This window comes from Podarcis muralis, chromosome 1 (assembly GCF_964188315.1).
Source record: "Podarcis muralis chromosome 1, rPodMur119.hap1.1, whole genome shotgun sequence".
NCBI classification, from domain to species: domain Eukaryota; kingdom Metazoa; phylum Chordata; class Lepidosauria; order Squamata; family Lacertidae; genus Podarcis; species Podarcis muralis.
Genome location: NC_135655.1, coordinates 29,228,926 through 29,245,825, shown reverse-complemented (window position 1 = coordinate 29,245,825; position 16,900 = coordinate 29,228,926). Strand labels below are relative to the sequence as shown.

Below are 16,900 nucleotides of genomic sequence, written 5' to 3'. Positions count from 1 at the left end.
GTGTGAAGAAACAAAACTTTATTACTACAGTGAAAGCAGAATGTAGCAGGTACTTTAACAGTGCCTGGATACTTGGTATTTTATAACATGTGCTTATACTTCTATTCCGATCTCTCCTATCCTATCCTACTTCTCAGCTCCCCCACCAACCACCCTTTCTTTCCCTCTCCAAAATCCCAACTGTCTTCAGCTGACACACAAGCATCCGTATTCTATCACACCCCACCAATATAAGACAATGTTTCATCCAAATCTCCTGCTCTCCTTTGCACTCACCCTACTTTACATTATACATATCCCCCCTACACAACATTCACCTTATATCACATAAAATACTAACCTGTACAATTCAGTTACAATGGCAACCACCACAGAGAGGACATGAGGGACTACAAAGGGGTGGGGCAGTAAAAAAATGCCACAGGACATACCCAAGTCTTTAGCCATGCTTCAAATAGCTCTTTGTATCATAGTAATTTAAAATATTTTAGGGACGGCTTTCTCCCAAATGATGCTGCCCATCTAACACTAAAAGTCTAGCTCCTTCTCTTGCGTCCGCCATCTTCAGAGTTTAGGCCAGTAAAAAGGAACCTGTGACCTTCCACATATTGTTGAACTCCAGCTCCCAGGAGGCCCAGTCAACATGGCCAAGGGTAAGGGATGATGGGAGCAGTAGTCCAGCAACATCTGGAGGGCTGCAAATTCCCCATCCCTGTTACAAGCAGACAGGTATGTAGGAAAATACTTTTTTTGGCCATTACAGCTGATCACCTGAACTCTTCCCTGTAGGATACATGTTCATTTTGTTCTCTCCTTTGCCTCTTGGAACTGTCTATATTTTTATTTAACAAAATTTATAGACCAAAAAAAAGAAGAAAGAAAAACTATTTGCAGGTTGCATAAACCTGTTTTTGTTTTGGAGAACTATTGGGATGAGACAGAAGGGTTAGCTGGCACAGTGCTCCTCTTTGCTCTTCTGGTTTAATTCTTTTTATTCTCTGTTTTAGTTTTGTGAATTATTATTTTTATTGCATTTCATTGATTTTTAAGTGTATTTGATATTTGTTCTTGGTATCTGCCTTGGGTGTCCTTACAAACAAACAAACCCTGGAATATTAGGGCTGCAAACAGATATTTTACCTACGAATAAGTTGCATTAAACTCAATGGGAATTACTTTCGAGTAGACAGGAATAGAATTTTCCTATATGTTTAAAATGTAAAATAAAATATAAACACAGTCTGATCTAAGGTGGGTGGCAACAAAAGCACCACTGCCACACAAATAGGTGGCAAAAAAAGAAAGAAATGGATCCTCAAATGCATATTTAGGTTAAATGTGGGTCCCAATTTTGAAATAGTTAATGACTATCTCGTCTACTATTATTTGGCAACCACAAATACAATGCTTGCATGTGAGTTAAAGGAACTGAATGGGAACAGAAAGTGAAACTGCTCGTTCTAATTTCTCAGTCCTCTGAAAAGCAAAAGCACCGTGTTGTGCCTTCCTAATGGACTATTAGATCCTCGTTTGTCATTTCCTACAATAGACAGCCGTGTGAAAATAACTACGTGAAAGAAGCACATAAAACATGCAGCAGAAAGGAAGATATTATAGCAGCACGTTTGTTTAACTACTTTTTTTGATCCTTACCACACACAAAAACACCTTGACATGAAACCCTTCCGTCTTTCCACAAGGCTGTTGTATTCCTAAATGGGAAAGGCTGGCGGTGTGTGATCTATCAGTGGTGAACTTTAAGTGCCTGCCTAGTTCCCAGCATGAGTAAGCCACTCTTAATAGCTGGAGCGCCATTCTTCCCCCAGTTTTTCCTCCTCTGCAAAGACAAAATCCAGACAGTTGTGTTTGCATTTCGTGAGTGTTGGGGGCCCAGTTACGGAGCAGCTTGCAGAACTGATAGATAGATGGATAGAACACACACACACAAACATACAAACATACAAACAAACAAACAAACAAACAAACAAACAAACACTAAACGTCTCTCTCTCTCTCTTTCTCTTTCTCTCTCTCTCTCTCTCTCTCTCTCTCTGTTTGTAAAAGAGCCTTGAGCCACATCAGTCAAAAGAACTGAGAGAATGCAACAAAACAAGGCAAACATTTTTATTAAAATTCCTACAGGATATAGAAAGAGATGAAGGCGAAGGTATCTTTCCTTGCCTAACCCACCCTCCGGTGCTAGGAGAGCCTGTTCCCTCGCCTCCTGCTTAATTTCTGGAGAAGCCAATTGGCTTAACCCCCCCCCCCTCGATTGACCGTAGCTTTTCCCCAGAGAAAGAGCCGCGCGCGTTATCTGCCTTCCCCAGTTGGAGTTTGCGGCGTGAGAAAGCGGGGCTGGCGAGCACCTGCCTCTTAGTCATCCCTGGGCTTGAGGATGTCCCCAGATTACATCGTCTCAGCTGTTTGCAAAACAGCGCTGGGAGGAGCGCGAGCCCCGAATTACACACAGCCGCGGCTGTCCCTTTAAATGCTGGGGTCTGCGCGCCGGAGAGGGGAGGGGCCGGCTCCGGAGTGCGTGAAATTCCTGGGCTCCTCCGACAGTCTCAGGCAGAGCGCTCCGCTCTACGCATCTCTCCTCGCACGCAACTCGCGGAGAGAGGGGCTGAGGCGCGCCAAAGCTTTCCCTCGCTCCTCGCTGCCTGCATCGCGCGTTCCCTCAGCCTGCTTCGCAGCCCGCGTTTTTGCGCCTCCGACAACGCCCTCCCGGTCCCGCCTCGCGCTTCCCCTCCCACCACACTCTCTTGCTGAGAGAGAGAGAGGCAAGAGACACCCCTGGATTTCTTAGCGGCCCCCCAAAGAAGGAAACAAAGAGTTGGTTAAACAACCCCACTCGCTTCTCAACTACCAAGGTAAGACTTTTTTCGGTGGCGGCGGGCGGGAGAGAGAAGGAGATGGTTCCCTAGGATGGAATACAACGCCTCGCTCCCCACGACGGACGGAGAATTTCTGCGCGCCCACTCGAGAGATTCCCCCCGCTTCGGAAGGTGTTAGGTGCTCCAAGTTCTCACCAGAGAGAGCTGTGAAGAATAGAGTGGGTCTTCGAAAGAAAAGAAAAGAAACCCCCCACCCAAAGCCTGCCCAAAACGCCTACCCTCAGTATTATAGAGATTTATTATGGTGGACAGGATTTTGTAAAGTTATTTCTCCCCTCATACTGGATTTTCTCATCCCCAGAAAGTAATTTTTACGTGTGCCTGAGCGTGAGGAAAACTGCACATCTTCTCCAAATACCTCCTCCTCTTCTTTTTTAAAGGTGACAAGCACAAACTCCAAACCTTGACCAGTACCTTTAACTCGATTCATTTCGATGATCAGTTGCACTGAGCACTTGACTTTAAAATAAAATGGTTATTTTGAGGGAAAGAGGCAGTGCTGGGTTAAACTGTGGCAGGGATCTCTTTAAGAAGACAAAATATTTTTTTTGGTAAGAATATTAGATCTTCTTTAGGTTCTTACCCCCCATCCCAACCCTGAAATTTTTTTTATCAGGGGGGTGGAATGAAAAGGGAGTAAGATGTGAAGGATCTCCCCCCCCCCCCCCCCCCGCCAATACTACTTTGGATCTATTACAAGAATCTTCCTTCCCCGCCTTCCATTTGTTTATATTAATGATTTAGTACTTGTCTTTGCCTGAAAACTTCCACTACGAGCAAGTGCTGTGAGCTTCCAGGCAAGGAGTGACCTTAAAGGTTGGTTGGATGATTTCTTAATGCAAAATAAATAAATTAAAAATGTGTGCGAAATACCCAGGTTTTTTTAAATTAAAAAAATCACCCCCCCAACATCCAAACCTTCAGTTATTTTCCAATTTTAAACCATGAAGGACAGTCATGTAATTCCCTTTCCAATGGGTTCCAGCTCTAGTGCTGCGTGCAAGTGTCATGGTCTTTTGTTTACATTTACATTTTATTTTATTTTTATGATGAGGAAACAAAATCTCTGAAATTATTTTGTTTCAACAACACCAAACCAAAGCACATTTTTCTTTCCTCCCACAAAAGTGAATTTTATTCGCTCTGTTGTTTTTTGCAATTTTGGTTAAAATAAACTAAAGAATGCGTAGGTAATAAAAGACCTCAAAGGCAGAATAACCAAAAAATAAATAAATTCCTGAAACCATTTTTGAAATGCCAGGGTCCCCCTCCTCACCTAACAACCTCTCATTCTTCATTTCTTCTTTGGCCTGAATATTCAAAATTTCGATGAAAATAGCTTCTCCCCCCCCCTTCCCCCAACCAATTCATTTTTATTCTTCTTCAATTGTAGCATGAGATTTTTTCCAGTGTCAAATGCTCAGATCTCTGAGAGATTTTTTTCCTTCCCCCTATGACCGCTAACCAGTATTTGTGCCATGGTATATTTTGGGGACTGGATTTTGCGGGGGTGAACTCCTAACTAGTCTAGCGAAAAGTCAGAGAGAAGGATGTTATCTGGGTGGAGAAAAGAAGATGCCAAGGAGAGCTTGTCTGTTCACCGTGTAGAATCGGCCATTAAATATACCATGAGACGCCGGGGTGTTGTTGCTCTCATTTTAAGTTAAAATGGTCCACGGTACCCAGTTCTACAAGTTTATCTAAAGGCTGGTGAAAAGCCCCCCCCCTTTCCCCCCCTCCGCGAGAGATGACGGTTACCATTTTAGTTTGCTGCCTTTCTATGTGTATGTGCTTTTGTGCCCCTTTATTATGGGCATCGATGGAATTATTTTCCATCGCTCTTTCCTCTCTATTGTGGGAAAGGAGACGTCTCGGGGTTTTATCTAAGAACACCAAAATATCGGCGATACTTAAAACAACTGGGGCTGTATTAATTAATTCAATGAAATATAAACAAGAGTCTTGGCCAGTGAGGTTGCTCTTTCTGGAGCTTTCGGGGGATCTCTTGGTGGAGGAGTATGCTTTGGGAGCAAAATATGTGTATTCCTTATCATCCTTTATATGACAACAACGGGGGGTGGGGTGGGGTGGGGTGGGGTGGGGGGAAACGGAGGGGAAAGGGATGTCTGTGGAACAATGTCACGTCAATAAATAAATAAATTAAAATTTGAGGCCCCCACATTTGATTTCATCATGTTGGTGATGATGGCTCCTTGATGGAGCTGATATCCGATGATATCACCGTTCTCCATGGCTCTTCTACCCTGGCCTCATTTTACACTGCGTTTCCACTGAACATGTTGGCGTGCTGCTGCTTATATAAGGGCAAGAACGAATTCAAGCGGATTAGTGCTTGGGATTTTGAGATCGGCTATCCAGATTGAGTTGTGGATTTTTCGTTTCCCAATTTTTTTTTCATTGTTGTTGGTTTTTTCGGTAAATTTTTATTTATGATTGTCGTTCTTGATGGGTGGGGGAAAGGGTTGGGGGAGGAATGGGAGGGAATCAGAAAAAATCATGGTGCGTGCTGTGGGAGATTGAGGTGATGCGGGGGAGCTGCTTGAATAATGTCTGTGATGTGTCCTCTTCTATTTTTTTTTTTTAATAGCCACCATTATCTCTAAAAACACATTATTCTTTAGGCCAGAGCTAAAAAAAAAAGAAAAAAAAAGAATGGGAGGGGATATCTTTAGTGAGGGGTTTTGATCAGCGAGTTATTAGACCCACTGCTGCAAAACCAAGATACAGAAATCTGTCTGTACTAATGCTGGTAGGGGAGACTGGAGAGCAAATAAGGTATATTAAGTGGGGATGGGGGGGTACGGACAATGGACTGTAATTTTTGGGATTAGACTCTGGGCTGTATGGTCTTCATAAGCCCCTTCCTCATTTTCTACCATTTCCTCCCCTGTTTTTCTATCCACACACCCTTTCTCCTTCTCTTGCCTCTCCCCACCCACCCCCCGTAGGCTTTTCGGCGCTTGACGAGAAAATTCTGTATTACCTCTTGATGGCTCTGCGGCTTTTTTTTTTGGCTTTTTTTTTTTTTTTGGGTGTGTGCATGTGTATTATAACCGTAGCACAATGACCTTTGCTTTGTGCCCCACATATCTGGGCTCCCAATGCATGTGCGGATCACGGTTAATATCCGAGATCTGCACGATAGGCCGTGGTTTTAATTCTATAGCTTGCATTTTGAAATTATATCTACGTGTTGGGTTGGGGGAGAGCTGATAGGCGTTGTTCGGGAACTGGAAAATACAGCAAATGCCAAACGCACACCTATGCATTTTGCCGCCTGCTCCTTCTGCTCTGTCCCCCCCCCCCCGCCCGGGCATGTTGTCATACGATTCGCATGTTGAAAAGGAGGGTATGTAACGAAGGTAGAAGGAGGCTGGAGAAGAGAAGGCGGGTGGGTGTCTTTGTGTTGTGGCGGAATAGACTCGGCGATGGGTAATCACATTTTTTTGGTCAAGTAAATGCCTGGCGATAATGATTCGGTTTAACCACCCGTGAAATACATGCTTGCGACATATTGGAATAAAGGTTACTCCAGGCAGCTGTGGATGAGGAAAGCATACTCTGGGGAAGATGCAGCCTGCAACACTGGAGAGTATACGGCATGCATGCAGGCACCCAACGGTGCCCTCCCCTCACAAAGGCCAGATACGTGTGTGTCCAAGCTGGAGGGCATTGCAATACAAAGGGAGAGGGATGTGGGAGTCATGTCACATCCAGGACCAAGCTACTGTCTCCAGGCCTGTCCCCGTTCACTGTCCCTCCAGATACTTCCTCCCCAGTTTCTCCGTGCTTCTGATCAGACGTAGCAGGGATGTAATTGATCCCTTGTACTTCTGTGCTGAAGGCTGCATACTCATATGAGACCGGAGGGCATCGAATCGTAGGTGACATTTGTATGTGTGTTGCAGGAGGGTGCAGAAGAAACTTGCCTTTCACCATTAGAATGTGTGGTGGGGTGGGGGGAGAGAGAAAGAGGGAGAAATGGCTTTTTCTGGTCTCAAGAAAGCATTGCAACCTCCTTCCAGTTACGCCCTATCTTTTTCCTTTTTTCTTTTTTGTCAGCCGCTTTCTAGCCCTGCTGATGTTGCGTGGGTGAAATTTTGCTAGGCAGTGGGTGGAGAGCGTGCCTGGAAGTGTGGGGAAGGGCACAGCAGCGAAGGAAAGCTGGGCGCAAAGGGTTGACACGGTGCCTTGACCCTTTGAAATCCCTTTTCTCCCTTTTTAGAAAAGGCCTTCCTCCTTGAGGCAAACCTATTTTCTTACCATCATTAGATGGGTGTGTTGTAGTGCGGTTAGCAAATCTGGTAGAAAGGAATGATCTCTAATGGCTTCCGTCATCTCGGCAGACAGTTTCCTCTTTATTTCTGCATGTGGCTGAATTTGGCTGCAGTGTTCAAAGGTCTCCATATTTTCTGCTTTACTAGCTGGTAACAGAAATGGGCTGAATAAGGTGCTCATAGTGCAATGTCTTCATCTTCCATTTGCTTTTTCTCGCTCTCCTTTTCCTCGCTGACCTTGAGGAATTCTAGCAAATGAGAACCGCAGAAGCCGAGATGCAAGGCTTATGGGGCATCTGATTTGCACAATTTTCATAGGCAAATACTGGGAAATGACAAGGCTCCTTGGTTTTTGCTTCTCAGGTGTGCCCAGGTCCAACCTCTTAGAGCTGAGCTGAGAAAGTTTATTCTTTCAAGCCCATTTAGTAACTGGCAGGTTGTATTGCTGCTCTCACCAAGGCAGTATGTGATAGTGCAGTGACCAGCTAAGCAACAGGTAGAGGGTGCTACACTTGTTAAATTGAAACTCCCACCCTGAGAAAGTAATATCAGTCTCTTGAGTTTTTGGTTATTACTTTCCCATACCCGTGATGGTTATTTTGTACTCATCCATGGAGCAGAGATTGAACAGTAAGTTTTTTAAAATGAAGATGAAGGGAATGTCAAGTTATGCTGCAACTTTAAAAGTCTCTTTGAAGCCGACAAAATGTTGCATTCCTTCACCTCTCACTGTTTAGTATTTGGATGCAAGATCGAGAAACACTGCTTGATTTTTTTGTAATTTGCTTAGCTGTTTGGCTAAAGATTCTTTCCCATTGAACGTGACAATTTCAACAAGAAGATCAAAATATGTGAAAATTCTGCTTGGCCTGAATAATTTTCAAGGCATTTTGGGCAGGGGCAAGGTAATAGCCTTAATTAAATGATGATGATGATTAAAAGGATAACTGTGTCCCAGTGGCCTGTCCCATCTCTGTCCTTTAATCAACTTAATTCTGGTGTGAGATTGGAGCTCAGGTCTCTTGGCCTCTTAGCCCTTGGCCACTTTTGATATTTCTGCTGCAAAACATCCCTATGATTCAAATCCTATGATGTAGAAGGAAGTCCTGTTAAAATGAATGGGACTTTCTTTTGGGAAAAAAAAAGGTTGTGGATTGAAGTGCTAAATGCTAGTGCCTGAGTTTGGCTTTTCTCTTTTAGATCAGAGGTGGGGAACCTGCAGACCTGTAGTTATTGCTTGACTAGAACTCCTGTCAGCTTCTGCCAGCATAGCCTTTGGCCGGGTCACCTGGGGCTGATGGCAGTTAGAGTCCAAGAATACCTGGAGGGTCACAGGTTCACCACCCCAGGTTTAGATATATTTTCTACCACCAAATAATGTGCATACTCCACTGGTTCTTTTCATGTAATATATAGCATAGCATTAGCCGGAAAGCAGATTCCAGGGCTTTGTATGACCATGATCAAAATCTGCAAGTGGCTATTCCTTCTCCTTGATTCCTGTAGAATTAAGCTGTATCATTTTGGTGAACATTGGGCTTCCTGTTTGTGCCACCTCTCAGATTCTGGTTTGTGTGTTTCGCTCTCTCTCTCTCTGTTTGTGTGTGTCTTAATATAGGGAGTTATTTTTCCTCATTATTATTTTTTTCTTCCTCCCCGTCCTTCTGGCAAGCAGCTTTGCATAGTCTGCTGCACTTTAGGTGGAAGTTTGGAAGTTGGCAGATGCAGGAGATGCTGTATCAGGGCGTAGAAAGCAACAACCCCAAACAGCCAAGGTCAAAAACTGTCTTAGGGTGAGTTAGCTCTTTTTCATTAAAAAGAACAATTCAAACTCATATGCTTACTCAAGGCACCTTTATGTGCTTAGTCATTTTTAACCAGCAAAAAGAAGTTACTGGAATTACCTCGCGGATCATCATAAGTTGAGGCACTTATAAAAAGTATCTCAAAGATTGTTCTTACTAGGGTCTGGGCAATAACAATATAGTTATTGACACGCAATATGTTTGATGTGCAAAAGGCTTTTGCAACTAAGCCTTGATCTGGAAGGGGTGTTGTCAGTGTACTGAATGTGTTTGGGAGACAAGTGAGCACTCCTTTTCGGTGGCTCCTTTTTCCTCCCCTGGTTCCAAGTTCAAAGTGCCCCTTATTTCACTTTCCATTTTAAAAATCACTTGCATTTTGAAAATCAACCACAACACAATTTCTGTGGACTGGCTGAGTCCTGAGAGCTGATCTCCGTGTTCAGAGTAATCACATAATACAGTCTTGCTGGGACTCTCCACTTTAGACTGTAAACAGGGTATTGCATAGTTAAATGTTGCCATTTAAAGAAAACAAACATATTGGAGAGAACCATCCTGGCCTGTCATCTGCCACTGAGCTGATTTTCTATATGCAGGGTTGTTGTTTAAATGGGGGAATATTCAGATGTGCAACTCCCAGTTTAAAGGTGATTGCTCTGAATTTGTGAAGGTTGCATTTCAATACAGCAAGCTTAGGGTGGATAAATAGAACTCTGTAATTGTTATTTTGTAAGTGGAGAATGGAGTTGGTCCTAGACATTATTAGGATCTATAAATCAGGTTAGATGTATCTTCTTCTCTTGGTCTTGATTCCTGTCTCTTTGCAATCCCCACTGTAGATTTCTGTCCCCTCTGCCCTAATCTCTTCATCTTGCTGCTGCTCAGTTTGGGTGTTTCCAAACTGACACTGCTTTCAGGTGGGATTCAATCACATACCCGAAAATTCAGGTCTCACCATTATTGTTTTGGGAGGTCTTGTGCAACAGACCTGCTTCTCCAAGATCAGAATTTTTGCAATAAGGAAAGTGACAGGAAATGCACTGGGAAGTGCAAGAGAACACCTTATTTGATGCAACATCATCTAGTCTCCCCTCAAGCAAATCTGGATGAATACTCAATAAATGGGTCTTCTGGAATCATCCTTTTTCTGGGACAGTTAATTGCAGAACATAATCAGTATCTACAGTTCCCCTTGCAGGGCTTGCATGCAGTGCCAGTACTGTGTTTGTCTAGTGCAGTGTTTCCCAACCTTGTGCCTCCAGCTGTTTTTGGACTACAATTCCCATCATCCCTTGCCACTGGTCTTGCTAGTCAGGGATGATGGGAGTTGTAGTTCAAAAACAGCTGGAGGCACAAGGTTGGGAAACACTGGTCTAGTGGATGAGCTGGTCCTAGGACAATGTGTGCTTGAAGAGAGAGAAGACTGCAGGAGAATGGGATGACTATGCACTGGCAGTTGATACAATGAACTAAGGTGATGTATGGATGTTCATACACTAGGGATATATCCCCCACATTTTAACTTTATATTAATATCTTATACATCTGTGGTATGGTGCTGCAGTACCCAGGCCATCCCTTCCAGTTTCCCTGGCCTGTCTCATCTCCCATCCCTAACTTCATCATGGGAGATGCATGGCTGGTTTTCTCTTTCCCACTCAACTGCCTCCTTGCCCCAGTTCTCATCTCTTCTCCTTTGGCCTCAGTGTTGGAGAGAAAAGGATGCTTCTCACCAGGAGACAGGGCTGCATCCCCTTATGGCCTTGATTTGAGCTGCCGCCTTCTCTTCCTTAGTATGTTGTTGTGTCTAGTTGTGTCTTCCTTTGCTTCCCATGGGCAGCAGGGGCTCGACCACCAAATCAGGGCTGGGCAATATCTTATCCTTTCCTCAAGGATTCAATTTATTCATGTCAACAGGGATCAGCCCAAGAAACCGGTGTGTGTTGCTCCCCTGTGGCAGGTCAAACGTTCTTTGTTTTCTCTTGTTAGCATTGAGGGTGGACTTCCTTGTTCCAGATTCCCACAGCCTCATTGTATTTATATACACTGTGTCCAGGTGGTGGTGTTGCAGCTCAGCTCCTGTCTTTCTCCAGATCCCTTTCCAGTGCCCTTGATGAGGAGGGAAGGCTCATTCTGGAATGCAATTTGCCTGTGTCACTTCTGGCTTTCCTGCTGTCATCCATCATATTACAGGAGCTAATTAACACCAGGAGCCTTCAATCCCCAGGAACAAAGTGGTGGGCTATCTGAATCTCATGGAAGATGCCAGTTTCTCATCTGGTAACTAGCACAGTCTGATACCATGAGAGGATGGAAGACAGGCCCCCTCCATTTTTCCAGCTGCACCGGGATGTGGGTGCATTTTTCGGTTTGGCAGGGAGGGGCATTCGACTCCCAGAATTGTTCCTTGCAATGCCCTTGATGCTGCCGCAGCATCTCCTGCATCCAAACAAATTTCCAGCAGCAGGATGCGAGCTTTAGGGGTGGGCAAGAATAACAATTGGTGAGGAGCGATAAGTGTAATTTGGGAGCCTGCCATAACCTGGGCCTGCACAATTTCTGCTCCACCAAGCCAAACTCAATCTGATAGCCATGTGTGGCAGCCTACCAGAGTCCTGATCTAATCTCCTGTTTCGGATACACGTGATGGCCTGAGAAAACAAAAACAAAAACAGAGTTCCTCAAGCCCTTCATGGGCCACCATTCATATCTGGCGGGTTGCATTCATCTTGGTGAGATGCAAGTTGTTTGGCCCCAGAAAGCTGGTGAAGCCCTCTAGAGGGAGGGAATCAAATGAGCTGTAGATAGGCATTTGTAGCAAAGTTGCCAGCTAACACAAGCAGTCATTCTTTTGACCATGTACACCATCTTGAGCTCCTTGGAATATAGAGGTGCTATATAAATGTAATTAATAAATAGAACAGATAATAAATCTGCAGAGCCTCCTGGACTGGTGGACTTTGCTGATAGAAGTCCAAGTTTCAGGCTCTTCTTTTTAGAGGGAGGGAGGCAATGGAGTTGCAAGAACTTTGGACATGATCACAGGTAAGAGCAAATAGTATGCTACTCATTGTATGGAACTCAACAGTTTGAAAAGCATATTCCAGGTGACGGGGGGTGATGTGGTAGATGCTGTATATTTGGACTTCCAAGATGTTTCTGATAAAATCCTTTGCCAAAGGCTCTTGAGTAAAACTTAGCAGTCATGGGTTAAGGTGATGGATCCTCTTATATACTGGAACCTGGGAACTGGGAAAAGAGAGTAGGACTAAATAGATAGTTCTCAACAAGAACTCCTTGAGGAACACAAGAAGTAGTGGTATTGCCATTCATCTGTTTTGGGACTAGGATGAGCAAATATCTCAATTCAAGACAGTCAAAAGGAAGCATTCTTCACACAGCACATAGTCATCTCATGGAATTTGCTGCCACAACATGCAATGACAGCTGCCAATTTGGATGACTTTAAAGGGGGATTAGATAAACTCATGCTGGATAAAGCAATCAATGGTTACACATCATGATTTTATTTAAACTTATACCCCAATGTTCAGCATGTTGGGAGGTTTTACCTCATTGTGAAGCAGCAGCTTAAAACCTTCTTCTGTGGGCCTAACACTAGCTGCACCAATTTGGATGTGTCTGGAGATATTATCATTCCAACCTGGCATGACTGTTCCCAAGTGTGAGGAACAGGTTTTTGTCTACATTTATAAATGGTTGGAGGCCATTTTGAAGCAAGATGGTGAGCAAAGCCATTCCTAAGTGAAAAGATTTTAAACCAAATTTGGCATGAAATCAGTTTGCATGACAGTTCCTGAGATGGAGCAATGGACTTTTGGTTTATATTTGGATACTGTTGGCTGTCATTTTGAAGCAGACCGAACTATTCAAAACTGCACTGATTTGGACCGCACTGCAAATAATGCCGCCCAATTTGACAGTGGTTCCTGAAATGGAGGAGTGGTCTTTGGTCTATATTTGGATACCATTGGACTCCAGTTTGAATCAAGATGGTGGGCTGAACCTGTCAAAACTGAAATGATGTTAACCAAATTTGGCGAGAAATGAAAAGGGCTGCACACCAGTTTCCGCCAAAGCCCAAACAAAGCCAGGCCAATTTGCTCTGATCTGGACTTTGCCTGAATCACATCAAGACAACCCCTGATCACCCTGGGTTGGGCTGCCTGGAGGAATCTGGGTTTGTTAATGGGTGGGTTGCTGGGAGGAGAGTCAGACAGCTTCTGCCAAGGGCAACCCATGGCTGTTGTAAGAGGGCTTTCAAACAGCCCTGTGCTGCATTTTGACTTTGTATGCATATTCCCAGCAGGGGAACACGTGTATGCAGTCCATAAGTGCAACTGAACCCTTCACCTGCTAGCTGCAGGGGTTTGCTTTACCAGCATGTTACCCACAGGTAATGTGCTTGGAAAGTAGACCATAGCAGGATTCCAAAGGAAATGGCTGAAACTGCAGAGGTCCCAAGGTGGGAAGAGGAGATTGGGGTGGGGGAGAGGAATAGAGAAGACCTGTCTCCTGTTCCTGTGCTGAGCCAGTGCCAGAAGACAGTTGGTCTCTCACTGTCAGTTATGTGCTTCCCCCTCCATTGATGATGACTGCTGATGCAGGAGCCAGTTGAGGGATGGTCAGAAAGGTGAGTCTGCTAAATGGCAGCCACAGAGTTGCAGGTGTTGGTGGCAAGGACAGCTAGGGCTGAACCACACCTTGGTGGGACGCACTGGAGGAAACTATGCAGGAGCAGGGCAGCAGATTGTGGAGGCCACGGAAGCCTATTGAACCCATGCAGCAGCACTGCAGGAACTGTGTGCCAAGGGCGCAGCTCTACTGGCTGAAGGGGTCTGCTGGTTTGCCAGCATGTTTCCTACAGGGAATGCATGGGTGAAACAGCACCCAGTAAGACCCAGCCCTTCTGCTCTCTGCGGTTCAATTGGGAAGAGAGGAAAGGGAGAATCAGTGTCTTTCCCCTGCTCCCCCTCTCCTGAGCTTATAGGACTTTAAAAACCTTAATTAAACATTGATTCAAGCCTGGATGCAGGTCAGGTTTCCCCCAGGTCAAGGTCCTGGAATGTAGATGTGTGGTGCTGTACACAGCCCTGAAACTAGCAAATTACACTTTCCATTAAAAAAATTCAGTATGTTTTTGTTTCTTAGAATTTGTCAGCAACACCAGGCTATAACTAGCAAAATGTATATATTTACAATAAATTAAATAGTAATAATAATATTGCCATTATTACTTGTACCCTACCCATCTGACTGGGTAGCTCCAGCCACTCTGGGTGGCTTCCAACATATATAAAAACATTACATATTAAAAGGCTTCCCTATATAGGGCTGCCTTCAGATGTCTTCTAAAGTTTATATAGTTACTCATCTCCTTGACATCCGATGGGAGGGTGTTCCACAGGATGAGTTCTACTGCCGAGAATGGCAGTAATCCAAGTGGGGGATAAGCAGGGCATGTACCACTCTAGTGAGATAGTGTGCAGAACTCGCTCAAATGTAGCTGGACAGTCATTTCAGATATACCATCCTAGAATGAATTCTTCATATGACTAAAAAAATGTAAGCAATGAGCAGGCATCTGATCTCACTGGCCTCACATTTTGGTGCCTTGGCTAAGACCATTGAAATGACACCCTACCACAGTAAAATATTATTATAATTATTAATATTATTATTTAAATGAAAGACAGTGGTACCTCAGGTTAAGTACTTAATTCGTTCCGGAGGTCCGTACTTAACCTGAAACTGTTCTTAACCTGAAGCACCATTTTAGCTAATGGGGCCTCCTGCTGCTGCCGCGCCGCCGGAGCCCGATTTCTGTTCTCATCCTGAAGCAAAGTTCTTAACCTGAAGCACTATTTCTGGGTTATCGGAGTCTGTAACCTGAAGTGTATGTAACCTGAAGCGTATGTAACCTGAGGTACCACTGTAACTGATAGTTTGTTGCTTCTTAATTATGTCCAAAGTATGCTGCCTCAGGCAGGCTGCCCAAATGTAGCCAAGTGGCTGAGCTCTACCCTACCACTAGGCAGAATAAAGCAGCCTGCCTCAAGCAGATTTGGGCACTGTTAAAATAGGAATAGCACCTCCTCCAATCTCTTCTGGAAGCTGTGTCTGTAGCAGTTCTTCCTTTCCTTCTCCTTTTTTTTTTTTTTACTGTTGTCCTGGAAATAATTGTCATACTTTTCCTGGAAATATGCCTCCTCCCACCTCCTGAAATTGTACACTATTTCTATTTTTGCTAATGGACAACAGGTTTGCGTGCATGCTTCACCCATATTCAAACCAATTAATTTGTGTAAAAGAGGGAGTCTGTAAAGCAAAACTAGTCTGAGTCTTGACTTAACTTATGCTAGAAGGCAGAATAAACTTGGTGACTTGGTGAATGTGCAGAGGTGCCAACTTCCAAGGGATTGTTTTTTAAGAATGGCCCTACCTTCTTGTTCACCCCAGGAAGAGGAAGGCAAGAAGCTGCCACATTGGCAGGATGGGACATGAACCTGTCGTCATCTTTCTCTTGGTAGCAGTGGTGGCAGCAAGGATGATTAGACACAAACCTGCAGGAGGGGTGGGCGGTGGGAGTGCAGACTTCCTCACGCTATGGCAAAATATGTAGATCTGACACCGACGTTTGGATCCTTATGTATCCACAACTGCCCCACCTATGCAGAAGACGTAGGTGTTAGAAAACGCTGAGACTACCTTGAGAGAAAAAAGTAAGGAGGGAGCTCTCTTAAAAAGCCCGATGAAGACAGCATGCTTAGTGGCTGTGGAATGTTGACTGTATACATGATGATGGAAAACTGTCCCAAGTGGAATCAAATGGAGTGCAATGGAAGAGGGCTTTGCTACCTGTCTGGAACCCTGAGCAGGAATACCACAATATTACACTTGTTGCACTGTAAATTTCTTAGTCTGTGTTCTGGCCTTTTGCCCCACAAGCCGGAGGCAACTCTTGTGAGCAAACTGCAATGTTTGGAACCCAAGCTTCTGGTTTTGTTCTAAAGACTGCACAACTCAAGGCCCATCACTTTCTTTTTGTGCCCATTTGTTACGTGGGTGAGGTGGCTATTATTGTTATGTGAAGCAAGCTCAGCTCCTTTGATGGATGGCCTCGCATCAGGAGTAGGCCTGAGGTTGATTGGATTCTTTTTCACACAAATGCACCCTGAACAGTATGTGTCTGTGACCTCAGAGTGTGCCCGCTCAAATTCAATTTGTTTTTGGCAAATATGCTGTGGTGCATTTATAGTTTTATCAGTTGCTTCTTGATTTCTGTTGGGCTGTGGCTTTGCAAACAAAGACAACCACGATGGTCTATACGTATTGGCTTCAGAGAGACTTAACTGATGAAGTTCAATGTGAGGCTGCTTCTGAGGTTACATTTTTGTTTGTTAAATTTCTATACTGCCCTTCATCCTAGAATCATGGAGTGGCATACAATTTCTCTATGTAGCTAAATAGCTACAGCATAGCTATAAAGATACACACATCTGCCTTTTTGAAATGATCAGGTGCTGGTATAAGATCAATAACGCAAGTCAGAACTACAACAAAAGTTAGCAGAATGGAATACTACTTTCTGGATTCCAACCAATCCATTCAATCTCACACAGTTGACTGTCAAAAAAGCAAGCATAACATGACCACTGTGCATGCTCAGTCCTATTTTTGTGGGGGGAGTTTCCCCCGTAATTGTAGTATTCCTGCAGACTTTGGGGCTCCTTTAAACTTAGTGATACCTTTGTCTTGTATGTGGGGGGCTCTACTTTGGCTCCATAAGTAACAGCACTCACCTTCTAGTGAACCATTCTCCATTTCTCTGACCAGGTCCATACCTGCTTAATTTCCACTGAAGCTCTAGGGCAAGAGTGGA

General features: G+C 44.3%; 1 protein-coding gene across 19 annotated transcripts in view; it reads left to right on the top strand.

Moving 5' to 3' along the window:
* Window positions 1–2,535: 2,535 nt before the first annotated feature.
* The window catches only part of NRXN3 (neurexin 3), a 1,192,693-nt gene continuing 1,178,328 nt past the window's right edge, over window positions 2,536–16,900 (top strand). For 5 of the 19 annotated variants that reach the window (XM_077925103.1, XM_077925121.1, XM_077925139.1 and 2 more), the window contains exon 1: window positions 2,541–2,870. The gene's annotated coding sequence lies outside the window, so the exon portion shown is untranslated. Of the gene's footprint in view, window positions 2,871–16,900 lie in introns of all 19 variants that reach the window. The other 14 variants (XM_077925114.1, XM_077925123.1, XM_077925109.1 and 11 more) reach the window with 7 other exon arrangements.